The sequence below is a fragment of the Peromyscus californicus genome, unplaced genomic scaffold, assembly GCF_007827085.1.
Source record: "Peromyscus californicus insignis strain IS unplaced genomic scaffold, ASM782708v3 Scaffold_8__1_contigs__length_139910024, whole genome shotgun sequence".
Classification (NCBI taxonomy): Eukaryota; Metazoa; Chordata; class Mammalia; order Rodentia; family Cricetidae; genus Peromyscus; species Peromyscus californicus.
In genome coordinates this window covers 84,112,575-84,123,605 of record NW_026294606.1, presented here as the reverse complement: position 1 = coordinate 84,123,605, position 11,031 = coordinate 84,112,575, and positions in this window count along the sequence as shown.

Below are 11,031 nucleotides of genomic sequence, written 5' to 3'. Positions count from 1 at the left end.
CACACTGCACTCTGCCTCCTTGGGAGAACTGCTGTTTGGACATGGCCATGTAACATGGACTTGTGTTGTTCCTTCCATATGTTGCTAATGTTTGTGGCCTTGACATTGACTCATATGGACAAGTGCTCTTGTCATCCAATTGTCCCAAGTGAGGCCTACGGTTTAAAACCTTGGCCAGTCATACCTTGTTAACAAGTGACAGAGACAGATTCAAATCTGAACACCCATATTACAACACTGGGAAAATCTGTCTCCCACAGGCTAAAAGTCCAAGCAAGAATGAGGATATTCTAAAGACACACATATGCCCCTAACACACCCTGGCTATTGGACTGTTAAAATAATGGTCCCCAAGAAATCTGAATTTCTCTGGGGAAATCTTGTGCTGGGAGAAGGCAAAGTTTAGTGTAGTGGGTAGCCATTCCGGCTTTGATCTGGAAGTTCCAACCCCCATTGAGACTTCGGCAACTGTCACGCCTACAAGGCGGGGCCAAGGGAGGCGCCTGGGGACCCGAGATCTGGATCGGCTGGCGCTCTCCATTCCGGGACCCTGGATGGTGGAGGTTGACCGAGCAGAGCTCCAGAGAACACCGCTGGACTGTGATACACCTTCCCCAGACCCCGCGACCTACCTATCCCTTAATTTGTAAGTTACGCCATTAAATAAATCTCCTTTTAACTATGTGGAGTGGCCTTAATAATTTCACCAATATCTGGCGCCCAACGTGGGGCACTCTAATCTCATATAAGAAGAGCCCTCTGGTGTGGGACAGAAGGAAACCAATAAAAAGGGATCATTGTCTTCTAGATTCTAATTCTCTCCATGCTTACTCTTGATTTCTCAGAATCCTTTCTTACATGCTATGTCCTCTTTAAATCCAAATCTTCCATTTTGATAACAAATAAGTTTTTCTAATAGCAATCTCAGAAGTCTCCAGAAGGAAGATGGGGCCCCAACAACAACTCTACCCAATCCAGAATGATGCCATGGTAATCATCATCATACTACACTTCTTACCAGAATTTCAGACAATCTTACCCATTACTCTAAGACTTGCTGCAGAACCTACAGTTAGTCTAACTGAGATTTGACTATCTGAGCTTTCTCACAGTACCCAACAGAGATAACATTACCCCCTAAACAGCAGGAAGCAATTCTAAGAAAATGATGCCCCTTCTCCCTTAGGTTTCATAATTCTCAGTGTTATGGATGATGGTTATAGGGTTGGGGGTGGAAGGAAATATTAAACTCAGTATTCTAAAAAAAAAAAGGGAAAAGAAGAAATGGAATGGATAGGTATAAGATATTATGGTAGATTATTGTGTATACTAGTAAACAAATTTAGTAAAACAGCAGCCTTAAATAATTTGCACTGTAATTTGCACTGTTATGGATTCTTATATGTTGATACAATGTAAACTATTTTTATATTCCTGTTTAAGATAATTTGTATATTGATACAAATACAGAACTATATTTGTTATAATGTACATATATTTCTACTCTTATTTGAAATACTTGTATATTGATACAAATGTAAATTTATATCTGTCATACTTTATGTATGTTCTACTTCTGTTTAGTATATTCAGTATATTGATATATATTTAAGATTATTGTCATATTGCATATCGCACTATATACTCCTACCTCTGTTATAACATCTTGTGTATTGTCACAATTTTGAAGTCATAGTTCTTTACCATACACTTGCTTATAGACTGTTTACCTTGTTTATGTGAAGCCTTAGTCCTTAGGTTATTTCGGTAGATAAGACTTACAGATTTATAGTCACCTATGCTTGTCATCTCTATAGTTACGTTAGTTAGGTTATACAGATTTACGGATACATAGGTCAGATGGACAGGTAATCTTCAAACACTTCATAGACCTAGAGAATATGGCATTTAAATAACTTAGAATTCTGTTGATGTGAGACACAATTGCTCCTGGCTGCACCAATTTGATCCCGAGAGAATGTTGGGCTTCTAAGACATTTCCATTTGGAAGTTTGTCTTCTTGGCACAAAATGGCCTACTGGGCAAAGAACTGCCCTTGCCTCGACGGCTGACAGTACAAATGCAATGCTATCCTTTCTGGACAAGCGGGGCAGAAGGAAAGCGACCACTGTACTCTGCCAAGACAGGGTAAGATGGTCTTTCAGAATTCCTGCTTCTGAAAATGGTCTGTCAGATACTTTAGGCCTGTAGTCAATTTGAATGCACCAACAATGCTGAGAAACATTAGGTGACTGTCCAGGTTGCCAGCTGTCTCGGTCTACTCTCGCAAGATTCCCGAAAGTTGCTTGCATCCATCTACCATTTCTCAGGTACCATTATATTCCTTCTCAGGTCTTTGATGGGATTGAAGACTAGCAGTTATAGTTACAACTTAGTAGATAGAACATATTAAGTATTAGATTCAGGTTCTTTAGGATAGGACACCTTTTGGAATGATCTTTGTAACATGCCATTTACCTATGCTCTATACTTCTCTGGATTTTAGTATGTGTTTCTTGCTTGATATTGTTTGCATTGGTTGTAGTTCCATCTTATCTAGGTCATTATCCCTCATTATTCCTGGACAGTATTTGATAACCATTCCTTTGTATATAGTCTTGTATTAGGTTAGAACTTTCTTATTTAGACAAAAAGGGGGAGATGTAGTGGGTAGCCATTCCAGCTTTGATCTGGAAGTTCCAACCCCCATTGAGACTTCGGCAACTGTCACGCCTACAAGGCGGGGCCAAGGGAGGCGCCTGGGGACCCGAGATCTGGATCGGCTGGCGCTCTCCGTTCCGGGACCCTGGATGGTGGAGGTTGACCGAGCAGAGCTCCAGAGAACACCGCTGGACTGTGATACACCTTCCCCAGACCCCGCGACCTACCTATCCCTTAATTTGTAAGTTACGCCATTAAATAAATCTCCTTTTAACTATGTGGAGTGGCCTTAATAATTTCACCAATAGTTTAGAGTTTGGTGTCAGCCAGAAAGGGAGCTTATCTTCCAGAAAAAGATTGCACACAGCTCTGACACCTTGTCAGAATGAGATCAAAATGAAGAAGGGAAATCATGGGGACATAAGAAAGAAAAGGAGTCCTTTGCCTTGGGGTCTGGCTGATGCCTTTCACTAGCAAAGAAGCCCAAATTCTAACATGGTTAGTAGCTACTGTGGTCCTTTCTCCCTTCCAGCTGTAAGCCTCCAATTTTCTAGGAATCTCACCCAGAAATCCCATGCACAGGAAAAGGACGTGTCCTTAACCCCATATGCGAGCCTATCATCTCTGATTTTCCATTGTCAGATTATAATCCCATCCAAGGAATCTCCAGAACCATCCTATAATCTTGATCATCAAAAGAGAGAAAAAAGAAAAAAAGTTCTCAGCAATTTTTGAGATGTAACTTGATAGCCACCAAAACAGTATATATGGCTAATGCTAATTTCAGTTCCCCCTTGAGGAGCACATGCCCATACTTGGGCATGTCTAACTGTTTTTCTGAGTGCCTGTCTTTCTCCTAACCCTCACACTGGAAGTCTGTGTTAAAATACCTTTAATAAAATCTCTAGCTTTTCAGGGTACCAGAAGGCCCTCTGCAAGCTTCCAAAGGAGGGGAGAACCCACAGTCCTACCCAGCTCTGATGTCTGTGAACCACAGCAATGATCAGCAGGGCATGATGACCCCAAGGGCGCAGTGGTGGCATGCACACGTTGGCAGTAACCAACAGCTCTCTAATTGGGTTTACAAGAGGGAAATTATGCCTGATCCTGGAAACAGAGCTAGATGCCAAAGGCTGGTGAGGTCATGGATCTTGGGGGATAATCTGCTGCTTTACTAACCCAGCCTAAACCCTAACTACATTCTAAACGTTTGTCTTTGTACCCACAGATAAGTGTAGTCATCCTCTGTCAAGGAAACCCCTCAGATCAAGACCATTGTAGAGAAACACGACTAATGAAACCACAGGGCTGTGGAGCACCCCCAGTCCCAACCGATACATCAACAAGACAGCTCTTAGGTGGTGTAAGGTTCAGGGATCATTGCAGAAGATGGAGTGGAAACATGCTAAGAGCCAGAGGGACAGGGAGTTTGATGTGAGATTGTGTCTCTTGGTTATGTCAGAAGCTACACTCCCAAAGTCTCAGCAACGTGACTGAACAAATGTGAGCTGAGCACAAACAGTAATAGACATGCTCAAATGGATAGGGGAAAGTCCAGGAGGCCTCAACCCTACAGGCAGCTAAGAACAGGGGAAATAGTCTTCCCCTGGGGAGAAAACACCAATCAATTATTTAATATCAAATGACCAACTCCAAAAGCGTGCACATACAAGTAACATTATATGTATTTAGCAGACTGTGTTTATTTGTTTAAATACATATATGCATATATATGTAATGACAATTTTAAAAAAGAGGCCATGAATTTGAAAGAGAGTGGGGAGTTTATGAGAGGGGAGAATTGGAGGGAGGAGAGAAGAAGGAGAATTATATAATTATTTTATAATCTCAAAGGATTTTAAAAAAGACAACTCCAGCTCTGCTTCATAAACCAGCTAATCTGAAATTCTTTTCTACATCGAAGCCACAAATCCTGAACTGGCCTGAATCGAGGTCCCTAGAAGAAGAGAACTTCTCAGGCTGCTAAGAGTGACAGTGTGGAGCCTTGTCTGTCCCCTTACTGTTCACAGAACCACTTTGTAGGAGAGACTGCAGGAGAGAATGATGGGCAGGACCACACCTTGACCAGGACTGCTTAGCTGTGGATACCTCTTGCTCTCTGTTAAAACCTAAAACTAATGTCGGAGCCCCAAAGATGGACTTTGTTGGGGGTCACCGGACCTCTTTGTTACTCTTTCCAAAGCGGCCATATTAAATAAACCTCCTTTCTCTGCCTTTCACATGACTTCTCTGTTTAACTGGTGTATCAAAGATGGGAGCCTGAGAATAGCTTCTTAGGTCTGCCGGCACACAGGTGTCTCTGGAACATCTTCATTCTTGGTCCACTGAGTGCACCTGTGGAGGACTCCAAGGAGACATACCAGCATTGATATGGTGAGTAGCAATCCTGAGCCTTCAAAATCAGAGTCACACAACAAGCTAGAAGTTAAAAACCTGCAGCTTTCTCTTTCTTGCCTCCTACACAGTCAAGGCTAAGGGATGCCTCATGGACCAGAGCAGCTTCGGCAAGTGAAGGACCTGCTTTTCTGGGTTCTGGGTACTATGCTATGCTGACCCGTTTAGTTCCCGTAGGAGCCATTCATTACCCACCTATGTTTGATTCAGAATTCTTTAAATTGTCATGTAAAATCCTTTAGGGAACTTACAAGTAGAGCCCTAGCTTCCCCTGGCCCAAAGAACTAAGGATGTCCTTAGCTAGCATCTGAGATATGGCATAGACTTTCCCCTCTTTCTGTAACCCACCTGTCATGTTTCCACCAATCAATTTGAAAAGTGTCTTGATTTATGACTTTCATTGTTCCTTGACTGTAAAAACTTCCTGAAACAGATACTCACATTGCAAAATGGAATTTGGGACATGGAATTTGGGGTACCCTGACTCCATCTTTAAGGTGGGAGCATGTTCCTTGTTGGCAGTCCCATGGCCATCTGCGGGAAACTGTGCCAGAGGACAGAGTGTACCCACCTGCTATGGTGGTGCCAATGGCTGTGTCATAAACAGTGTTTCAGTTCCACATCGGTCCTCAAGTCCTACACAAGCTGGCAACTGCCCTTGATGTGATCGACAGGTCTGTTTAGACTCTGAGCAATGATGGCTACATTTTACAAAGTGCAGCTCATTTAGAGGCCCTGTGCCTGTGGCTCTACTCTGCCAGAGTGCTCTTGTTACCCGAGACTCTTCCTGCTCATGCAAGGTCACAGATACCTGGCAAGCACTGATCTCTACTGCCTGTGGGGCCCAGAGAAGCTTCATAAGGGAAATGTGGCACTAGAGAAATAGAAGGGATACTGGGGAAACAGAGGAGAAGGGATGCTGGGGAAACTGAAGAGATGGGATGCTGGGGAAACAGAGGAGATGGGATACTCCCTCTCCTGTCTTTCCTTCCTTTCTCCCCTCCTCTCATCTTCCCATTCTTTCTCTTTCTGCATTTCAGTTCTCAGTGATGAATCTCTTACTTGTGCTCTGTGTGCATTGTACCAGGATTCTTCCCAAAGGTGACAAAACTGTTCTGTCACAAAAGAGTCACCTACCAGAGGCCTGACAAGAAGTGAATGGGCCTCTGGAAGGCTGTGGTGTCTGGGAGTCAGGCTAGAGGGAGGAGGCCCTTAGATGGCCTGAGAGAGAAATAGGAGACTGCCCAGTCTGGCTGGGGAGCATCTCTGTGGAAAAGTCACCTGCCCCAGTCACCTCCCTGCTGCTTATCACTGCCCTCTGGCCAAATCCACACTCTTCCTTTGAGGTTGAGAGGAAGTCTAGAACCTAGAGAAGCCTCAAAGGAAAACTTTCACTTCATCACAGGAGACAGATATTTAAGCTGAATTATCTGCGTTTACAAAGAACAAGAGCTTTGAGCATCTGTGGTGAGCCTGGCAATGATAGTGTGTCAGAAACTCCTTAAGGAGTGAATGGAGGTTTCTCACAAAAATGTGCTTTGTTTAGCCAGAGAAATGTTTAAATGAGAGTGTCCCTTAGTGGATGGCGTTGAGTATCTGCCAAGCACTGACTGACTTGGTTGGTGACGGTGGGTTGGATGAGGCTCCTGAAGGTCACGGCTCTTCAGTGGGTCACATGCTCATTCTTAGGTATCTAGAGACATGAACCAACATTTTTGAAGATTAACTACTTAGCTCTTACATCCCAACTCACCCTGCCTGCTCCAAGACAGATGGTCTTCTTCATCTACTCTCTCCAGGGTGGTTTATCATGCTGGTCTAGGCATTAAGCTAAAAATATTAGGGGTGCTGGCCGATTCTCTCACAGATCTGGTCTGTTGCCTTCCCCACACCCCAGAGGTGTTGGGGGCAGCCATGACTTGTTTAGGTCCTTGTCCTTCCAACCTTGAGCTGTGTCAACTCCAACGTCATTTTGATCTGACAGACTGGCACTGTTGGGGGGTAGTGGGATCTTTAAGAGGAGTGGCCTCCTGGGAGATCTGTAGGTCATTAGAGATGTACTCTTGAAGGCCTCTGTCCTTCCACTAGAAGGAAGGGCAATGCAGGCGCTGCCACATGTCACATGATGTGCTCCAGCCACAACATGCTGCCTTGTCATAGATCTGAAAGCAACAGGGCCACTAACTCAAGACCGGAACCTCCCAAGCTATGAGCCCGAAGAAGCCTTTTCTCTTCTGTACCCTGGTCACTCAAGTGTGTGGCTGCAGTGACAGACACTGACTAACACACGTTGGAAGATGGTCCTTAGACTTCCTGTAGGTATTGTATATGGTCTCCCCTAGTTTATGTGGCATCTTGTTCAGAAACACCAAGTTCAGGGGTCAGCCAGGAAGTGGACTTCCCCTTTTTATCATTTTTTTTCTACTTTAATTTATTTCCATCTTCAGAGTGTATCTTTCTGGTTTGGCTCCATCTGTTACACAGTTGGAAACATGGAAAGTGTTCAGAGGAAGAGCTGTGTCTTGGAGAAGCAGGGTCCTCCTTGCTCACGACCTCTCTGCGACCACCCTACTTTCTTCCCAGCATCCTTTGTGTCTTCTACAGCTGTTTTCTGTTTAATTTGGTATTTACCATTGTTGTCCACAGAACGGTTTGCCAACACAAGCTGTTCCCCTATTGGGGGCTGGAACCTGTGATTTAATTCCAAAGACAGATGGAGCACAGATTCTACATCGAGTCTTGACTGAGACCATCTGGGTGTATATCCCTGCCTGCCATGTTTGGTTCTGGGGTCCTGGCCACGCTTTCTTAATTCTAATGTTCTCAGCTTCGAAGTAGAGGGGTGGTCATCTGTAAGGCGCAAAAGCCGCTGCGCAGATGAGTAAACGGATGCATGTGTATCTTCTGGGATACATCCTCTAGGATGATAGGGCAGCCCTGGGGACTGCCTCCTGCCCGTCACCATCCACTGGGCAAGGCCTTCTTTTCTACTACAAACAGGAAACAACAACAAAGCCCATCTCTGTCTTTAGCTGCTCTTCAAACTGAATTCTGAAACGAAAGGTTGATTAATTGTCACACTGAAGTTATGGCATTTACCTGATTAACCCAGTACACTCCACTGCAGATAAATGAGTGTGCACGTGTGCTTGCATGCATGTGTGTGTATTTATTCATACATATATACACATAAATACATATATACATATACATACATAAACATATGTATGTGTTTGTGTGTGTGTGCCCAAAGACATCTAATTCATAGTATAGATAGCTCAGGAGTTCTCTTTCTGAAAACTAAGGTTTACTTTTGACTTAAAGGCATATTGAATGAGCTCCTCTCTTCAAAACACACATTAAAAGCCCTCCAAGCTGACAGTTTATAATCAACACACCAGAGAGCAAGGAGGCACCGTGTTTTCCTGCCTCATTTACTTTCAAAAACAGAATCAAGGTAATGTGTTTTGAATTCCATTATCTCACTGTCAGCTGTGGGATTGCATTTCTTCCTCCCTAGACAGGCTCCCCCCTACACCCCCCCGGTTTGGACTGAACTTGAAGGTGAAATGACTTACTACATTGTGATAGCAAACTCCCAATCCAACCTGACAAGGTAAAGGGGGGGAAAAGGAAATGTTCTGAAGTGTAGAGAGCAGATTTGTCCACCCAGAATCCAATATGAAATGCTTCATGTCGGGTTGGGTTGTGTGATGGATGAGACTGGAGATTGTGATGATGAGTGAAATCAGTCAGAGCAGAAAGACAAAAACCACATGCCTTCTTCCATGCATAGAACCCTAGATCTAAAATGTTACACACACTCACACACACACACACACACACACACACACATGCACACGCACATGCACACGCACACAGAGGAGGGGGAGAATGTGTGCATTTATTTATTTTTATTTTTAAAAGATTAAAAACTTTAATTGTGAGTGTGCATATTTGTATACTTTTGGGGGAGGGGTGGTGTGCACACGAGTGCAGGTGTGCTTGGAAGCCAGAAGAGGACATTGGGCCCCCTGGAGCTGGAGTTAAAGGTGGTTGTACACAACCTGACTTGGGTGTTGGGCACTGAACTTCATCCTCTGCAAAAGCAGCAAGTGCTCTTAACGATTGAGCCAGCTCTCCAGCCACACGTGTGTATTTATGTGTGTGTACATGAGCATGTCGTGACATTAGAGAGGGAACTGTGCGAGGAGAGGAAGAGATCTCAGGAGGTGAGGAGAGACTGATGGGATTCATGTAGAAGCAGAAACTGTCTGGGGGAAGAAAGGGAGCCAGGCAGAGTGGGAGGGGCACGGGAGAGGGCAGTTGGGGAGGCAAATGATTGAAAACAAAGTGTAATGACACATGTCTGAAAATATCTTAATGAAACCCATTCTGTTACATCAATAAAAAGATTTTTTTAATAAAGAACAAAAGAAAAAAACTCTTAGGAAGCAAAACTGATGGGAGAGGTCGCAGTCACACATATCTTGACTGTAGGGATGTTTTGAGAAATAATTTGTTAGCTGATTGTATTACTTAGTGGACATCGCGTCCTGTGTTTACACAACTGTGTCTAAGCAGTTTAATCTTACAGGACCATCCCGGGCTAGGTGGCTCATCCTTGAACAACATATCACTGTGTGGTATGTGACTGCCTGAATCTTCATGCTCTCCATGTGGGAGGGGAGAGCAGGGGAGGAGGGAAGTGTATTCCTGTTCCGCCATGACTGGTTCAGTAGGGAGCGGAATCTGTTTGTTCCCTGTGCAAATGGTTGAAGATGCTGAGTGAAGAGATCTCTCCTATTTCTTGCCTGCAAAATTAGAAGCTGACTTCTGTAGGAGGCCAGGCTGTTGGGTGCATACAGTGTCAACTAAACATCAGGAGGGAGCCGAACAGATCCACTGTGACCTTGGCCAGTACTGTAGGACAGGGTGGTGTTCATAAAACCATCTCTCACAGGAGCTTTGTGAGAAAAATATGACCAGATGTAAAAGGCATGGGCAGGGGGAGGGGGTGGGAATCACAGTACAGACATCAGTGTAATGGCACAGAGGAGCAGGTGACAGCTTTGAAGGCAGTTATATCCCTGTCTTTGTCACTGTCTTTCATTACAGATGGAACATGCCAATAGTGTAGCATGAGGGAAAATGTTCATTTTCTTGAGTTGTATAAAAATTAGCACAGAATCTAAATTAGCACCAAGATCTTTCTTCCCACTGTCTAATCCACAAAACCAGCATTCTTTTTTTCAGGACGGCCTTTCTATCTGAACAGTATCGTGACACTGCCGTTCTTGGGATTAGATGCCGCTTTCTCAGAGCAACACTCATTATCAGCAGTCAACTTGACAGGGCCTGGGACAGTAGAAGAGGCAAGTCTCTGGGGATGTCTGCAAGACAGTTTCTAGGCTGGGTTAACTGAGATGGGTCTACAGACCCACCCTAAATGGGAGAGGCACCATTCCATGAACTGGGGTCCTAGACTGAATAAGAATAGGCCCGGTGTGTGTGTGTGTGTGTGTGTGTGTGTGTGTGTGTGTGTGTGTGTGTGTGTGTGTGTGTGTGTGTATGTGTGTGTGTGTGTGTGTGTGTGTGTGTGTGTGTGTGTGTGTGTATACTGAGCACCACCATTCATCTCTCCTGGCTTTCCAGCTGCAGACACAGTGTGACCAGCTGCCTCTGCTCTCTCCACCATGATGGACCATGTGACCAGCTGCCGCTAGTAACTCCAGTAACAGCTTTCTTTCTGTCTTCCCTCAGCAAAACCTTCCTCTTAGAGTTACTGTTTCACAGAGAACCCCTATTTCAAAGGAATCCATACAGAGCATGGAGAGCATATAAAAAGCAAGATTTCTGGGACCACAAGTGCTTGCTTGGCTGTGTAACAAAGTTGTTGAATTGGATTGCTTTCCTAACATGCAATACAGTCCCAGGCCAGCCATGGCCAGAACA